The sequence below is a fragment of the Lissotriton vulgaris genome, chromosome 7, assembly GCF_964263255.1.
Source record: "Lissotriton vulgaris chromosome 7, aLisVul1.2, whole genome shotgun sequence".
NCBI lineage: Eukaryota > Metazoa > Chordata > Amphibia > Caudata > Salamandridae > Lissotriton > Lissotriton vulgaris.
In genome coordinates, this window is record NC_141695.1 from 1,380,115,598 (window position 1) to 1,380,132,543 (window position 16,946).

Below are 16,946 nucleotides of genomic sequence, written 5' to 3' on the forward strand. Positions count from 1 at the left end.
ATTCGGACTTCGGGAACAGATACTACGACAACCTGAACTTTTGAGGCCCACCCCATGGCGACGTCTGGGGCTCGAGTCGTTGAGACGCCCAGGCAGTAGTTGAACAACAACGGCCAGCGGGGCTCTGCTCAGTGCCTTGGAGTTAACTTTCGGTTTCGCTTATGGGTCTTTGGCCTTATCCTATCTCAAGATTGATCTGGTTGCCTGAGGTCTAGCCGAACTCGGTGAATCCACTGTGTGCCAACGGTCGCAAGTGTCTGTGTGCTGAGCTGCTGGTGCCTGCTTTTGAAGACTCCGGTGGGTTGACCGCGAAGGGCCATTCTCACCAGGTCTCACAGGCCCCTCGGGGCACATTGCCCAACATGGTGGGCAGGCCCACTCCGGATCTCCAACCGACCCCCTGCCCCCACCACGTCTTCAACAAGACCGACGCCGTCATCGCACCCCACCTGCGGGACATCATCAACACCTCCTTCGACACTGCTACCTTCCCGGAGAGCTGGAAGCACGCCGATCTCTGCGCTCTCTGAAGAAACCATCAGCGGACCCTACCGACCTCAAAAACTACCGCCCCATCTCGCTCCTCCCGTTTCCGGCCAAAGCCATCGAGAAGACCGTCAGCAAGCAGCTGGCCACCTTCCTCGAGACAAACGGATCCCTCGACCTCTCGCAGTCTGGCTTCCGGGCCAACCACAGCACCGAGACCGCCCTCATCGCAGCCACCGATGACATCCGAGCCCTGCTCGACAACTGGGAGGCTGCGGCCCTCATCCTCCTGGACCTCTCCGCGGCATTCAACACTGTCTGCCACCGCACCCTAGTGCAGTGCCTCAGCAACGTCGGAATCCAAGAGAAGGCTCTAGAATGGATCATCTCCTTCCTCGCCGGGCAGGACACAGTCTGCCTCCCCCCATTCAGATCAGAAGCCACCGAAGTCCTCTGCGGCGTTCCTCAAGGCGCCTCGCTCAGCCCCACCCTCTTCAATGTCTACATGAGCACCCTCGCGGCCATCGCACGCCAACACAACCTCAACATCATCTTACGCCGACGACACCCAGCTGATCCTCTCCCTCACCAACGACCCCGCCACCGCCAGAGCCAACCTACACGAAGGGATGAAAGACGTAGCCAAGTGGATGATGAACAGCCGCCTGAAACTGAAGTCAGACAAGACGGAAGTCCTGATCCTGGGCTCGTCACCCTCCGCCTGGGACGACTCCTGGTGGCCCCCCGCCCTGGGTAGCGCACCCATACCAACTGACCACGCACGCAACCTGGGCTTCATCCTGGACTCCTCCCTCTCCATGACCAGACAAGTCAACGCCGTCTCCTCATCGTGCTTCAACATCCTGCGCATGCTACGTAAGATCTTCCGGTTGGTCCCCACCGAGACCAGGAAGACGGTCACCCAGGCCCTCGTCACCAGCCGACTGGACTACCGCAACTCCCTCTACGCCGGAACCACTGCCAAACTCCAGAAGAGACTCCAGCGGATCCAGAACGCCTCAGCAAGACTCATCCTCGACATTCCCTGACACAGCCACATCTCCGGACACCTGAGAGACCTGCACTGGTTCCCGGTCAACAAGAGAATCACGTTCCGACTCCTCACCCACGCACACAAAGCCTTACACAACCAAGGCCCAAGATACCTCAACAACCGCCTCAACTTCTACACCCCCACACGCCAGCTCCGTTCGACCAACCACGCCCTCGCCTCCGTCCCCCGCATCCGAAGAGCCACCACAGGAGGAAGGTCCTTCTCCTACCTAGCCGCCAAGACGTGGAACCCCCCCCCCCCCCCCCCCCCCCCCCCCGAACCACCTCCGCCGGACTCAAGACCACCTCGCCTTCAGGAAGCAGCTCAAGACCTGGCTGTTCGAGCAGTAGTGGACCTCCCCAAGCGCCTTGAGACCCTCCGGGTGAGTAGCGCGCTATATAAATGCTTGATTGATTGAGGCCCGACAACGAGAAGCGAAAAACCAAGATGCCTATTCGGGGGAGAATCATTCAAACGAATGTCATGGATCGATATACCCATCCCAAGGGGTCCCCCGGTGGTATGAATGGGACCCTGGAAGAGGCAAAGGAAGACCCGGCTGCGTCAATCGAGTTGACTCTACAGGATGTCATGGGCGCCATTGCTGGTATTAAGACTTCCATTGGCCAGCAATATGAGGCTCTCGCCCTTAAGCTCGACACCGTGGTCATTGACGTTAATTTGATTAGAGCTGACTTATCGAAGACTAATGAGAAGGTCAAATCCTTAGATCTGAAGACCTCCAGCCTCACGACCGACGTGTCCGACTTGCAGACGGAGGTCGGCAATCTGCGATCCTCCAATGATCTCATGGCTCGTCGACTGGAGGATTTTGAAAATAGGGCCAGACGCAATAATGTACGTATTATTGGGGTCCCTAAAAAATCGGAAAATCCCGCTGCAGATCTCCTTGTGGAGGATCTCATCCTAAATTACCTCGCCCCCAAAGGCATAAGTAAATTCTTTGCTGTGGAGCGTGCGCACAGAGTGCCGGGTGGGAAGCCGAAGCCGTGTGCCCCTCCGAGGCCGATTATCGCCAGAATTTTCAACTTTAGAGACAGAGACTCTATCCTACAGGCTAGGCGGATGGGCGGCCCCGTGAAGTTTAAAAACACAACGGTGAGCTTCTACCCAGACTTTACCAAGTTCGTTCAGAGGCAGAGGATGGAGTTTCAGGGGGTGAAGCGACGATTGAGAGACATGGACCTGAAATACACAATGCTATTTCCAATCAGGCTCCGTGTCGAATATGAGGACGTTTTTCTTTGATCGTCCCGAGAGAGTGAGTGACTGGCTGGATACATTACCAATGCGGAGCGATCGAACGTAACTCTCAGGTGGAGCGGAGGGTGGCGTACCGGAGCAAGAATGACAATGACAGTGTGGTTCCTGATTTCCGAACAATTTACATACCATACAGCTCGGTTTGACGTCTTTCATACTTATGTGATTTATGGTGGCATACCCGAGGGTGGCGGGGGGAGTGGGACTCTTTCCTCCTCTGGGTTTCTTTTTGTAGACTAGTTTAATGTTAGGGCAACAGGCACACTGCAAGTTGGGGTGGCTTTTGAGTCTAACGCAGGGGTGCAGGGTGGGGGGGTACTGTAACGGGTCCATGTTGGGGGGGTGGAGGGGGGAGTTTAGGTATGTTTTATTTTTTCTCAAGGCAACATATTGTCTTATTTTTGGATTTGGGTACTGTGTTCGCTATGAGGTGGATTCTGCATTCATTTCCGGGATGGGGGGTAGTGGGTTGAAACTAATGTGTTGGAATGTCAATGGGTTGGGGGATAGGATAAAGCGGGGAGTAGTGTTGCAACTGCTGAGACGCCTCTCCCCTGATGTTGTGTTGTTGCAGGAGAACCACTTGATTGGAAACACTTGTCACGCTATGAATCGGCGAGGATATCGTCTTGCTGCACACTCTGGGTTCACTACTGGTTCTAGAGGCGCGGGCATCCTAGTCAAGAACTCTCTCCCCTTGGAAATAGACAACCTGATCCTTGATGACAGGGGGCGCTACGCTGCTCTCACAGGGAGGTGGGAGGGGAGGCCTGTCTCGCTGATTTCTGTATATGTCCCGCCTGGTCTACAGACCTCGACTTTTGCTGATCTTGGGCGTGTGGTACTGGGGCTTCTGGATGGTATCCTGGTGATGGGCGGAGATTTCAACTCAGTTGTCTCCGATAGTGTAGATCGCTACCCCCTAGAGACCTCACTGGGTCACAGTCTCGGTTAAGTGGGTTTTGGAGACACGGGGTTTGGTAGATTGTTGGAGGTTGATGCATCCGGGACAGGTACAATACACCTTCCACTCTGGGGCCCACGGTAGTCTCTCTAGACTTTACTATGTTTTGATGCCGGCGGCGCAGGCCTCCTCTGTCAGGGAGATTAGGCATCCTACCCGGGGTATATCAGATCACTCCCCACTATGGCTCCAGATCGACACTAGTATGAGTGTCGAGGGACGAGCTGCCCCGATCAATCCCTGGTACCTTCGCAACCCCAAAACTCGTGCTGAGTTGATTGTCCCTGGATCAGTACTTTGTTGAGAATGAGGGGTCTGTGTCTTCTTCTGTGTCACTGTGGGGGGCATTTGATAGTCATCCGAGGACAGGCATTATTGTTAATTGCTGGTGCCAAGAAAAGTAAAAATGAGGAGGTGGTCCGTTTAGAGACTGAAATAACGGAGTTAGAAAGGGATTTGGAACTAGGTGTGACTCTTAACAAGCTTCATGCCCTTAGTCTCAAACAACTGGATTATAGGGCCCTAGTGACTGATACCGCTAAAGTCATGAGTAGAGAGCAGCAGGGCAGACTGTATGATGTGGGAGAAAAGGCAGGGAAACTGATTGCTTGGCTGGATAAAAAGGAGAGGGCGAGTCGTGTGGTTCCTGTGATTGAGAAACTTGATGGAGTGTGTGTGACTGACCCGACTGAGATTGTCGAGTGTTTCGCGGAACATTTCCGAAATGTGTATACCTCAGTCTGCGATAGACCGGAGGAAGACTCCCACCTGTTGCTGCGTGACCTTGCATTGCCTCGCCTGTCGGATTCTGATGGGGACCTAATGGGCGCTGTATTCTCAGCTGACGAGGTAGCCCTCGCTATTCGCTCTGTGCGCTCGGGCAAAGCTATGGGCCCTAATGGTCTTCCCATCGAACTTTACAAGTTGCGTCCTGACAAAATGGCACCGTATCTCCGTGATATGTTTCTAGAGTCGCGAGAAATCGGCTCCCTTCCTCGTGATCAGCGTCTGGCTACCATCGTGGTGATTCACAAGGAGGGGAAACCGCGGGAGCGTTGTGCGTCCTACAGGCCCATTTCGCTCTTAAACGCCGAACCTGAGATTCTCGTTAAGTTGCTGGCAAACCGCTTGATAAAAGTAATTAGTGACTTGATCCACCCGGATCAGTCCGGTTTCATCCCACACCGCAATACAGCACTTAACCTGAGGTGCTTGCACGGTGTTCTCGCGAGGGCATCGTCGCTGCGTCAGCTGGCCATTTTGGCTTCCATGGACGCTACGATGGCCTTTGATACAGTGAAGTGGCCGTATCTCTGGGCCGCTCTTGCGAAATTTGATTTCGGTCCTGGTTTCATTGGCTGGGTGAAACTTTTGTATGAGGAGCCATTGGGCACAGGTGGTAGTGAATGGTCGAGTGTCTAAGCCTTTTTTTCTTGGGAGGGGTACGCGGCAGGGCTGTCCATTGTCCCCACTTCTTTTCGCTCTTGCCTTGAAGCCTCTGGCTGCCTGGCTGCGATGGGAGCCTCCGATGAAGGGTGTTCAGTGGACCCCAGAATTCGAGGATCGCATATCGCTCTATGCAGACGACATTTTGTTGTACCTCACATCCCCTCGTAAGTCGTTGAATTTATAGTTTGATGTGCTCACCTTGTGTGGAAGGAACTCTGGCCTTGTGATCAATTGGACCAAGTCCTGTGTGTATGTGCTTTCGCGTGATACTCCCCCTTTACCGCGAGGATGGCCCATCCAGGTGTCGCAGACGGGGTTTAAGTACTTTGGGATTTTCGTAACTTCAGATCCCGTGGCTCGTTACGATCGTAATCTGCTCCCTCCTCTTCAGAGGTTAAAATCTGACGTTGCGGGCTGGTTCAAGCTACCGCTTTCACCACTTGGGCGCGCAGCGCTTTTTAAAATGATGTCCTTACCGCGATTTCTATACGCGCTCCAGAATACCTTTGATGTTCCGGCGAGCTATTTTCGGGAGGTGGAGAGTCTGCAGAGACGATTGGTCTGGGATGGACGCTCTCGTATTGCCCTCGCCAAGCTCACACTTCCCTGGTATGACGGAGGTATAGCCCTTCCGGGTATCAGGCGATATTATTGGGCCTCTCAGTTGGGAGCAATTATCCATCCCGAATGCAGGGTTAGAGGCTGGTCTATATATTCCATGGTTAAGTACCTGTTATCGGGTGGAGGGGAGGGGGACTATAACCGGGCCCTTTATTCCAAAGCAGCGGGAAGGGAACTCTCAGGACCCACCAAGATAGCGGTACGAGTGTGGCATGATGCAAATGCGGCAACGGGATGGAGGGATCAACTGACCCGTGCGACTCCACTTTACGCGTCTGAAAGACTGGGTTGCCTGTGGAAGACGAAAGGATTTGAAAAGGGGGATGTGATTGGTAATAGTAGGGTGAGTGATCTGTGGTTCAAGGGTAAAATCAAGACCTTTGAGGCACTGAAGGTGGAGTACGAGCTGAGTGATAGGGAATTCTTCCGTTATGCACAGATTACCCACGCATTGAGTTCGGTTTTTCCTGAGGGTACTGACATCCCCGAATCCTCCCCACCAGAAAATCGGGTGCTTGATGGATACGTGCCCGACAGCACTATTTCTTTGATATATAAGAAATTGATTAATAATCGAACGGATCTGTTGGTGCGGCTCAGGGAGGTTTGGACCAGCGACGGTTTGTAGTTGGATGACTAGGACTGGCAGTCGGTGCTATCCTCGCCTAAGGAGGTCGTGATTCCGGCCCGTCTCCGACTGGTTCAACTTAAAATCCTACATCGGATATACGTCACTGGCCCGGCCTGATTCATTTGGGCTATTCAGTGGACGGGTTATGTAAGTGTGGTTGTGGACTGGTTGGAACCTTCCTCCATATGATTTGGGAGTTTCCGGAGGTGGTGGTGTTCTGGAATCGTGTACATGCTGTGATGTAAAGAGTCACGGGGGTGGCATTATTGCCCGAAGCTAGGCGTTGCCTGTTGAATGTCTGGGAACCGAATGACTATGATGTGGCACAGACGCAGTGGGTGACCCTTGGGAATATGATTGCTAAGAGATATCGCGCCAGCGGTGTCCAGGCCCTTGTGGGTGAGATGTTAGCCTCGGGAATTGACCAGTGTAGGTTACTTCACTGGGAGTTTCCCCATTACAACCATTCAGGGTCTCGAACTGGCAATTAAAGTCACCACCAACAACTATCCAATATCTGTTTGGGATGGTAGCTATGGAAGCTGCCAGTTGATCAATGGTTGGCGATTAATGGCTGTTGCTTACAGGGCTGGAGTAAACATTGACCAGAGTAATTCTGACCTTAGGTTATGCCCAGTGCATTTTGCTGGGATTTACATCTGTCAAAAAACCTTCAGCTGTTTAGCTGACAGCCCAGATGGGACCCAACCCATATACAAAGACCACCCGATGGCCAACCCATGCCCATGGTGGTAGCGACTATTCTAAAAGTCGCGAAACCCAACCGCGGTGTATCCTTCCTATCCCAGTTTTCTTGGAACATGCAGATGTCATATTGGTCCACAAAATCCCCCCCAGTCAGGATTGTCCAGTTTGTTTCTGAGGCCTGCAACATTCCATGATAGGACCCTCAACTTTGTTAATTCTGTGCGTTTATCTGGCATGGGTGGCCGAGAAATAGTGTTAAATGACATGGATTCTCACTGTTTGCCTGGCCTGATTGCCAGAATATTATTTGGTACCTTGCTGGTGTCTGCTGCGGATACTAGAGAGTTTGGGTCTGGTAAAAATGAGTATGCCTGGGCCCCTGCCGGTTCAGAAAATCTTGCTTGGCTGCTTTGCTGAGAAGTGCCAGGACTCCACTCCAAATCTTATTTGTAGCCCTGTTGGGGTCGTATGTGGAGATGGGTTTTGAGCATTTGGGGATTCGGACCTAATGCCAGGTGTTAAGGTATCAATGTCAGCCTGGCAACTGGCACTGATTATTTTTCCTGTGGTTGGGACTAACCTTCCCACAAAAGATTCAAGCAAATGGGCCAATATATCTATCAGTGCTACTAGGGAACTGAGCTCATCTTCAACAATGGATCTAAATTGGACCTGTAAGTCCACCACGTTTGTTACCCATACTGGGCTGTCCAAAGTCACTTGTGAGCGGTCTGTGTTCGGATCATCCAAGAACTCTCCGATATCAGGCGTCCCATCATTGAGTTTCTTTACTTCTTTGCTCTTTACTTTCTTTACTTTTTATCTTCCTTTCTACTTTCACCTCCTTTTTTTTTTTTTTTTTTTTTTTTCTCCACAAAAGGGCTCTGGCTGGCACTGATAACCTTCGCAGGTGAGAGACCTAGCATATCTGTCCACACAACACCGACACCCTATCCACATGCAGTTCACAAGAGGCCTGTAATCATACCGCACGAGTTGAGTGTGGGGGGGGGGGGTTTAAGAGCACCACCCTCCAGCACAGGTCCCAGGGATAACAAAACCGCGAATTGGGTATATAGAGTAGACCAACCAGACACGCCTCACCATAGATAATGGCCCACAGCGATACTCTCAGCTGGCTTCTGACCTGAAAATAGTATCCCTCAATGTCAAAGGGCTCAACCACCCCATCAAACGCAGGAAGATCTTAGACTACTTAGCTAAAACTAAAGGAGGTGTAATTATATTACAAGAGACCACAAACTAGTGAAAGGCAACTGGATCTTACAAACTGCCTGCTCATCTGCCGAAAGGAAGAAGCGAGGGGTCATCACTCTGATATCTAAAAACTCCAACCTAACACTAGAATCTCAGTACCACGATGAAGAGGGTAGACTTTTGATCACACATCTGAGAAGGGGAGAGGAGCTAATCCACGTTGCTAACCTATACGGACCAAACGCGGATGGCCCAACCTTTTGGGAAGTGGTTTCACACAAGCTAGATAGTTTCCCCCAGAACGACCTCATGGTGGTGGCGGGGAATTGTAATATTCCGCTGGACCACATAATGGATAGACAGTCATCCAGCCAATACCAGCCCACGAGTGCACATGTCTCACTCAAAAATATCTGCTCTAAATTCAATCTTAAGGACCCATGGCGCCTCCAACACTCTGACACTAGGGACTTTACATTCTGCTCCAACCCACACAATTCGTACAGCAGGATAGACTACATACTAATCTCAGGGCCACACACTCACCTAATAGAACACTCTGAGAACGCCTAGATTAGTTTCAGACCACTCATGTATTAGTCTAAAGCTGAGCTGCTGTCACAATGAAGCCGTACCCCAGAGATGGCGGTTTAACAGCGACGTCCTAGCAGTCCCCGCGAACAAAAAAAAGATTGAGGAGGCCATAACGGACTATTTCAGACACAATGACTCACCAGGACTAGTACTACCACACTATGGGACTCTCTGAAGGCGCCAGTCGGAGGCACAATAATTGAAATTAAATCCAAAATGAACCAAAATACAAACCTTCAGCTGACACAGCTCAGGAAATTAAAAGCCTAGAAACGGCCATGCCATGGCCACACAAGACACCAAACTCCTAGCAGACCTAATAAAAAAAAGAAAAGTAGGAGTATAACAAAATCCTGAGTGAGAGAGCAGGTCTGTGGTTTAACAAATACAAGGCCTTTAACCTATGTGAAGCAAATAAAGAGAGGACACTACTAGCCTCCTACCTAAAACACGAACTCAACTAATTTACTGTCTCCTCCATCACAGACTCAAACAACAAAACCCACACAAGACACGAAGACATCCTCAAGACCTTTCAAGAGTTCTATCAGGAGCTCTACAAAAATGACCAGACAATGGATCTAGAGGCATGCACAAAATACCTCAGCAGACTGTCTTCCACAGCTAACTGGTGAAGACTCACTGAGATTAGGGCAAGAAATTAGCGCCTCTGAGATTGATATGGCGGTCAAATCAATGAAAGATAACAAAGCCCCCGGGCCGGATGGGTACACAGCCACCTTCTACAAGACCATCCTAGAGCAGCTAAAACAGACCATGGAACAGGTCTTTAACCACTGTGCATATAGAGGGACTGTCTCACATTCGATGTCTGAAGCCAAAATAATAGTCATTCCAAAGGAGGGTAAAGACCACTTGTCATCCAAAAACTACAGACCCATATCCCTTATTAACGTGGTCTGCAAAATATACACAACAATCCTAGCAACCAGACTAAATTCTGTCCTACCCAACCTAATAAGCAACTCCCAGGTGGGTTTCCTACATACTCTGATGTCAAACGACCATACCAGACTACTCTGCCACATACTGCAGCATACGGCCACAAAAGCAGAGCCAGCAGTAGCTATTAACCATGATGCCTAGAAGGCCTTTGATAGAGTTTCCTGGAGCGATGCATGCAATCCTTCAATTTAGGGGAAGAGTATATACGGATGGTGATGGCCCTTTATGAGGACCCAGAAACCTGTATTGTCATTAATGGGCCACTCTCTGATCCATTTACACTACAACGAGGTACAAGACGGCGCTGCCCACTGTCCCCTAGCTATTTTTGCTGGCACTGGAACCCCTGATCTCTGACCTCAAGATAAACACGAAAATAAAAGGGGTAGATAAAAATGGCATAAATATAAAACTCACCGCACACGCGGATGACCTACTAATCTTAACGGAGCAACCGAAGACCTCAATTGAGGCCTTGATAGACACCATAGGAGAATACTCCGGGCACTCGGAATACAAGCTCAACAGAGATAAATCAGAATGCAAACCGCTAAACATCCACTGCACTAGGGATACTCTAGGAGGGTCAGGTCTAGTCTGGCAAACAGGGTTTATTAAATATCTAGGTATACACTTTGGGAGTGACCTAATGAGCACACGAGGCCACAACGAGAAACTATTGCTAGAAAAGATCATGAAACTCCTGGAGACCTGGTCCCTAAAATTCATAACCTGGTTGGGCAGAAATGAGACTATCAAAATGATGATCACCCCAAAGATTAACTACCTGATAAGCATGCCCCCACTCCTGCTCACAGATCCCTTTCGCCGTAAGGTAGACATCCTGATCTCTAAATTCCTCTGGCGAGGGATGAAAGCACGAATAAGCATAAAAAAACTAAGTTTAGAGAAAAACCTAGGAGGGGTAAACCTAGCAGACTTTAGAATATTCCAAATAGCTTTTCTGGCAAAGCAGGAGTCTTACTGGATATCACCCCCTAAATGATAAACACCGGCTTGGCTACAAGTAGAGAGGGCCATCCTGAACCATCTAAACCCCATGGCGCTGTTAATAGCAAACAGGCATAATCGCGCCTCTAGGTCCTTTTTAAAAAACACAAAAATCTCCATACTAAAGATAGATAAGAAAATGGAGTGCAGCATCAAAGGCTCTAAGTTGGAGTCACTCTGGGCTAATAGTAAGATCCTATCCAAGTGGAAATGCTTAGCCTTCGACACATGGATAGGAAAGGGTATTTACCACCCATACCAATTAGAAGATTGGGCATATCCCGCCACGTTTGCAGAATTGAAGTCTGGGCATAATCTATCAGACATTGATCTCTACAACTTTTAGAACATCAAAACGTCCCTGTCCAAAATCAAACTATCGCCCGCACCGTCAATCTCCCAGTACATGGCAAACATCAATAGACTAGGACATCTCTACAAACTCCTACGCCCGAAATCCACTAAACTTAATGATAAGACAATTAACTATTGGGGAAAAACAAACCAAAAACACACTCCATGAACAAGAACTGGCAACACTAAGGACCTCCGTCTCACGCAATAAAATCTCCCTGGTGCTCTCACAAACAAAATTCTGGCTACTCCAAAGGCTTTCTGGACCCCTGCATGCTTATTCTCACTAGGCCTCAGGGAAGATGCATTATGCTGGAATTGTAGCAAAGAAAAGGGAGACCTAGCACGCCTTATCTACCAATGCCCAATTCTCAAAACAGTCTGGGAGAAAATCTTTGGCTTTATAAATAGGGTACTGGGCTGTACTCTAACAACTGAATTTTCCTCCCTCGCTACCTCATTCATGACCGCGGAACGAAGATCAGAGCATGACAAAGACCTACTAGACCTGCTGCTGACCGCGGCGGTAAAAATGGTCTTAGCCAACTGGAAGACCCAAATAAGACCTCATACAAAGGCTGGTTCAACTGGATTACGCACCTTAGAGATGCAGGCAACATTTCACTACAGAGCTCACCCTGGAGACCAGCAACCAGAGGATGTGGAAGTCCCTCGACACATATCTAGACTTTTACGAACCCCCATAAAACAAATCCGTCCCGTGGAACCCCCCCGACCCCCTTTTTCTGTGCCGTAAAGTGTACGTAGCTGAGCCCAACTACTATGGCCCTACAGGTCGTTAGGTGGGCTGTCTTGTCTCCCAATCGCGCCACAAGCAAGCCAGTGGTGTGGCGGCTTTGTCAAGCGTTTATAAGTCTCACAACACGGAGCCTTTCTTGTGTCCTCCCTTCACCCATTTCTCTTTTTTTTTTCTTTTTTTTTCTTTTTCAAATGACCCTTTTTCTTGTTCTCACTAAGTCACGTCAGGTTGGGTTAGCTAAGCATATATTTCGAAGTACCTGTAAACACTGCTGTACAAACTACGAATGCTAATGTCTTTGCTTATAAAATTCATAATAAAATACTTTGAAATCAGAGTACATTATCAAGAAAAGTATGATTAGAGTCCCATCAATCTGGAGAGATCTGTGTAGAGAGCCTACTTTCTTCAAAGTAGGGTCTCTGAGATCAGGATCCACTGGGACTACAATAACTGTTTAACTGTGTGGTGCAAGAGACCTAGAGGGAAGCATGTACACCCTTCTCATAAAAACTGAGGATTCATATTCCTAAGGGGCCAAGTTTTCTATCATAAACAATTTCAGTGCCTTCAGTAATGGACGTCTTCAGGGGAAGTGGCAGCCCAGAAGGTGAATATTAGAGGCACTTTGTGAGTGCTTCAGCATTTTCAACCTAATTATTTCCGATATAAACATTGCCCTCATCTTGGAGCTCAAAGTGCTAATGCTCCTGCCCCCCGCCTAATTTTGTGATGTCCTCTTGGCTTATTTTGATGCACCATGTCACCCAGAGCAGGAATAATATGTACTAGAGCCATTCTATCGTTCTGACCCATGGCCAGATCATTCCTTGACTGACGCCACCACCCCTCTTTCAACTTAAGACACCATCTCCCTACCGTGCAGGAGGGGGGGGGACTCTGGCATTCGACAATACAAAAGCTGGTAACTAACACAAAGATCATTTGTTTACTTTGTTCACAACAAAATGTGTACTTTTTATGGAGCAAACAAAGGGACCAAAGTGATTAACTGCCAGAAAAATTTTCAGCAGAAAACGTTTGCCTCACTTTACATTATGGGCCAATCGAATAAAGCTTTCCACTTTTGATTTCTCTTTTTACACTCCATGAACATGCAGAGAAACCCCATGTGATTCTAATAGTCTTATTTTGATTGGACATTTTTCTAATTCTATTCAGTGTATAGCCATCTTAAAATGTCCACGTATGTTGTCTTCCTGTGAGAAGGGGAAGCTTTACTTTTCATTCAACTAATACCAGGTAGACTTTTCGGTTATAATGTGTTAAAAAAAAAAAAAGCAACCAGAGGTGATGTTGAAGACCCAAGGGACGTTTTCAAGCTTCATTTCCAGATTCTTCATACTCCTGATCCTAAGACCCAAAAGCGGTAAACCTTTTTCTATATTTGCTACAGGATTAGAATTAGCGATGCTTTCTCAGTTGAAACGAGGAGCTGGCTTTCAGCTGCCTTCGTATTTTTCTCTATTACTAATGTGACTGGTTCCTATATTTTCCTTTGTGGCACATTACAACCTCCCTCCAGTTTTTGGCCTATGTTTGTTGTTTACCTCTGGCCTGGATTGCTGAAGATGGGGACAGACACTTTTGATAATGCCTTCGTCCACACTGCACATATGCCCGCTGCTCAAGTGGCTGTCGTGTTTTACCTTTGTGGTTAAGTCTGCTGAGATTTCCCTAATTTACTCCTGCCTGGCAGAGAGCACTGCACTTAAACTTGCTTTCTTTATGCAGCAGAAAACTCATAAGCAATCTAATTTCGTATAAAAAAAATGTTGTACTGAGGATTGTTGCTTGGTGTTACGTTGTTCCGGGTTACTGGCCCTTTATATTGATGCCTGATCTGCTTCAATGCCTGCTAACTGAATAGCCCTTGCCTTGCACTAACGCCAGATCTGCTTCATTGTCTGCCATAGACACTACCTGTTCTCCCTATTGGTATTTGTCAAGCGCTCTCTTATGCCGCTTAATTGGCTTATCTGCCTAACCGAAATTTGGCCTGCTCACTGGATTACGTATTGCTTGTTCAGATGCCAGATCTGCACAACAGCCTTCTTAAGATCTATCCTACGCAACCATTTGTATTTGATTGTCCATTTTGCTCCCCCATTCACCTTTTCAGTTTTTTGCCCTCCTGTAAGAATTTCCTAAGTTCCCTTTTCTGCTTGTGTCTCCTCAGCTTCCAGTCCCAACTCTGAACTCCATTGATCATTTCCTGACCGAGAGTACACTTGACCTTTTGATAATTAGGGGTCTTTAAGTGCTCTCAGCTAGGTTTGGGTAAATACCAGTTAGGAATCTAATAAATGGACCGTAGCATACTGGTAAGTTGCTCTTGTACTACCTGAACATGAAGGCTCATCTACAATATTCAAGAAGACTAGCTGAAAATTAGCATAAATTGACGGTAAACCATTTCAGACCCCCCTCTCCTGAATTAGTTTACTTTTTCTTTGAGAGCGTATCAGCCCAGATTCAGTTGTTTGCACAGTAACCATTGCTTTTTGATGGACATTAGTTGCACCTTGAAATTATACTGAAATAACTTTCAATTTGTATATTTTCTAAAAATTGATAAATTCTGCATTAGAAATTAGTAGGTTTTTGCGCTTAAATGGATGAAGTGAGACAAATTTATTTTATTCATTTTGAAAGTTTTATATAGCGCGAACAAGATCTTTGCAGATATCAGAGCGCTTTACAGACTAAGGGTACAACATGTGAGTAAGTAACAATTGGGGTGGGGAAGGTACATGCAGGAGCATAGTCAGACAGATACATCAATAGTGATACAGGTAAAAATAAGTGGTAGCGTAAACAATCAGGTAAGTCAATAACACGAGTCATACAAAAATGCAAAAAGATCAGTAGAACTGGATGGTACAGCGTCTGTAAAAATCATCCCCAATAATAATTCAGGTGTATTTAGCCATGAGGATAGCTTTTACTTCTTTCTTAAAAAGTATGGTAGAGGAGATGAACCTGGTTTCAGGGGGGAGTGAATTCCAGATCCTGGGTGCCATTCCTGAGAAGGAGCGTTTATAGGTTTTTTCCTTGCGGAATCTTTGGGGCTTTAGCAAAAGATTGTTTGTGCCTCTAGTGTTTCTGGAGCCTCCAGAAATCGTCAGCTTCTGAGCGAGGTATCCGGGTGAGCTCAGGTGGACAGCCTTGTGCGTCATGCAAGCGATTTTCAGATGTATTCATGAATGATGAATGATTTGGCTTTTATAAAGCGCGACTTACACTCCATGGAGCATCTTGGCGCTAGTCATAACGTGTCGCAGAGGAGAAAAATTGGGAAACTACATAAAAACCAGAAGAGGGGGAAATTAGGTGGATCTGAAAAGTGTTTGGAAGGTGAGAAGATTAAATTAGCGCTAGACAGGTGTCAGAGGCATTAAAAATCCAGGTTTTAAGGGCCTTTCGAAACAGGTTCTCTGAGGGGATCAGACGCATCTGGGGTGGGAGCTTGTTCCAGGCTCTGGCTCCCAACACTCTCACATTCTGGCTTCAAAAGGCAGCCAGTTCAGGGATTTCAGGTCAGGGGAAATGTGTGAGTGTTTTTTTGATCCAGTGATGAGTCTCGCAGCGGCGTTTAGAGAAGCTCTTATGGGTGCCGTAGTAGTTAGGGGGAGACCGCAGAGGGCGATGCTGCCGTAATCTATTCGAGGGATGACTAGTGCTTGTACCGCAGTTTGGAAATCTTTGGCTGGAAGGAAGGGTTTGAGTTTCCTTAAGGTATTGATCTGGTAGTTCGCACCCTTAGTTGCTTTGTTGATGTGTTCCTGCATGTTGAGGTTGGTGTCAAGTGTTATGCCTAAAGATTTTGCTGAGTCCACGATGGTGGGATAAACATTGAGTGCCGTTAGGTGTTTAAGCCAAGTTTGAGCGGTAGTGATCTTCGCGGGAGGTGAGATCAAGAGGAACTCTGTTTTAAGAGCATTGAGTTTGAGATGATTAGCGGCCAGCCAGGATTGGGTGCTTCTGATCGTTGAATTCAAGAGCATAATTAATGTCTTTGGGTGATTATAATTTGAGATAAAGTTGGGTGTCATCGGCATACATGTGGAAGTGAACATTGGATGCTTCTAGCAAGGTGGTGAGAGGTTCCATAACCAGGTTAAACAAAGTTGGGGATAGGGAGGATCCTTGTGGGACGCCTAGCGATACAGGTATTGGCGAAGACATCAAGTTGTTACTCTTGAATTTCTGCGATCTGTTGTGTAGAAAGGACGTGAACCACTTGAGCACAGTTCTAGATAGACCCATTCTTGTGTTTAATAGTTCGAGTAAATTCTCATGTTTGACGGTGTCGAATGCAGAAGAGAGATCAAGAAGGATGAGGAGGCAGGTATCGTTTTGATCTAGGATTTGAAGGGCGTCGTCAATTATGTGAGTCATAGCAGTTTCTGTACTGTGATCTGCTCTGAAGCCTGATTGATGAGGGTTGAGTAGATCAAACTGATTAATGTGTTTGGTCAATTGTATTTGTGCGCATTTTTCCAACAGTTTGGCAAGAGTCGGAATATTGGTAATGGGGCGGTAATTATTTAGATCAGAGAGGTTGGCTGTAGGTTTTAGTAGAGGTGTGACTTGTCCAACTTTGAGGGCGTCGGGGATGGTCCCTTGTTGAAATATTGTGGTAACTGTAGAACTGAGTAATAGAAAAAAACAGCAGGGCAGAGAACCAGGGCAAAATGTTTGTACTGCCAAATCGGAAGGTTGGTGGTAGGTATGGGGAAAACTCTCCCTCTATGTCGGGTAAACATAGGAAAATAATATGCCCCACGCAACTTGTAAATTACAACAGTACTTCTCCAAACAC

At 47.8% G+C, this 16,946-nt stretch overlaps 1 protein-coding gene across 14 annotated transcripts in view; it reads left to right on the forward strand.

Moving 5' to 3' along the window:
• Positions 1–16,946, forward strand: part of LOC147703752 (uncharacterized) — a 174,637-nt gene that overhangs the window by 150,788 nt on the left and 6,903 nt on the right. For 6 of the 14 annotated variants that reach the window (XM_086932088.1, XM_086932090.1, XM_086932092.1 and 3 more), the window contains one exon: positions 14,301–14,445. The exons of the other annotated variants lie outside the window; for them this stretch is intronic. The gene's annotated coding sequence lies outside the window, so the exon portion shown is untranslated. The remainder of the gene's footprint in view (positions 1–14,300; positions 14,446–16,946) is intronic. 14 annotated transcript variants of the gene reach the window in all.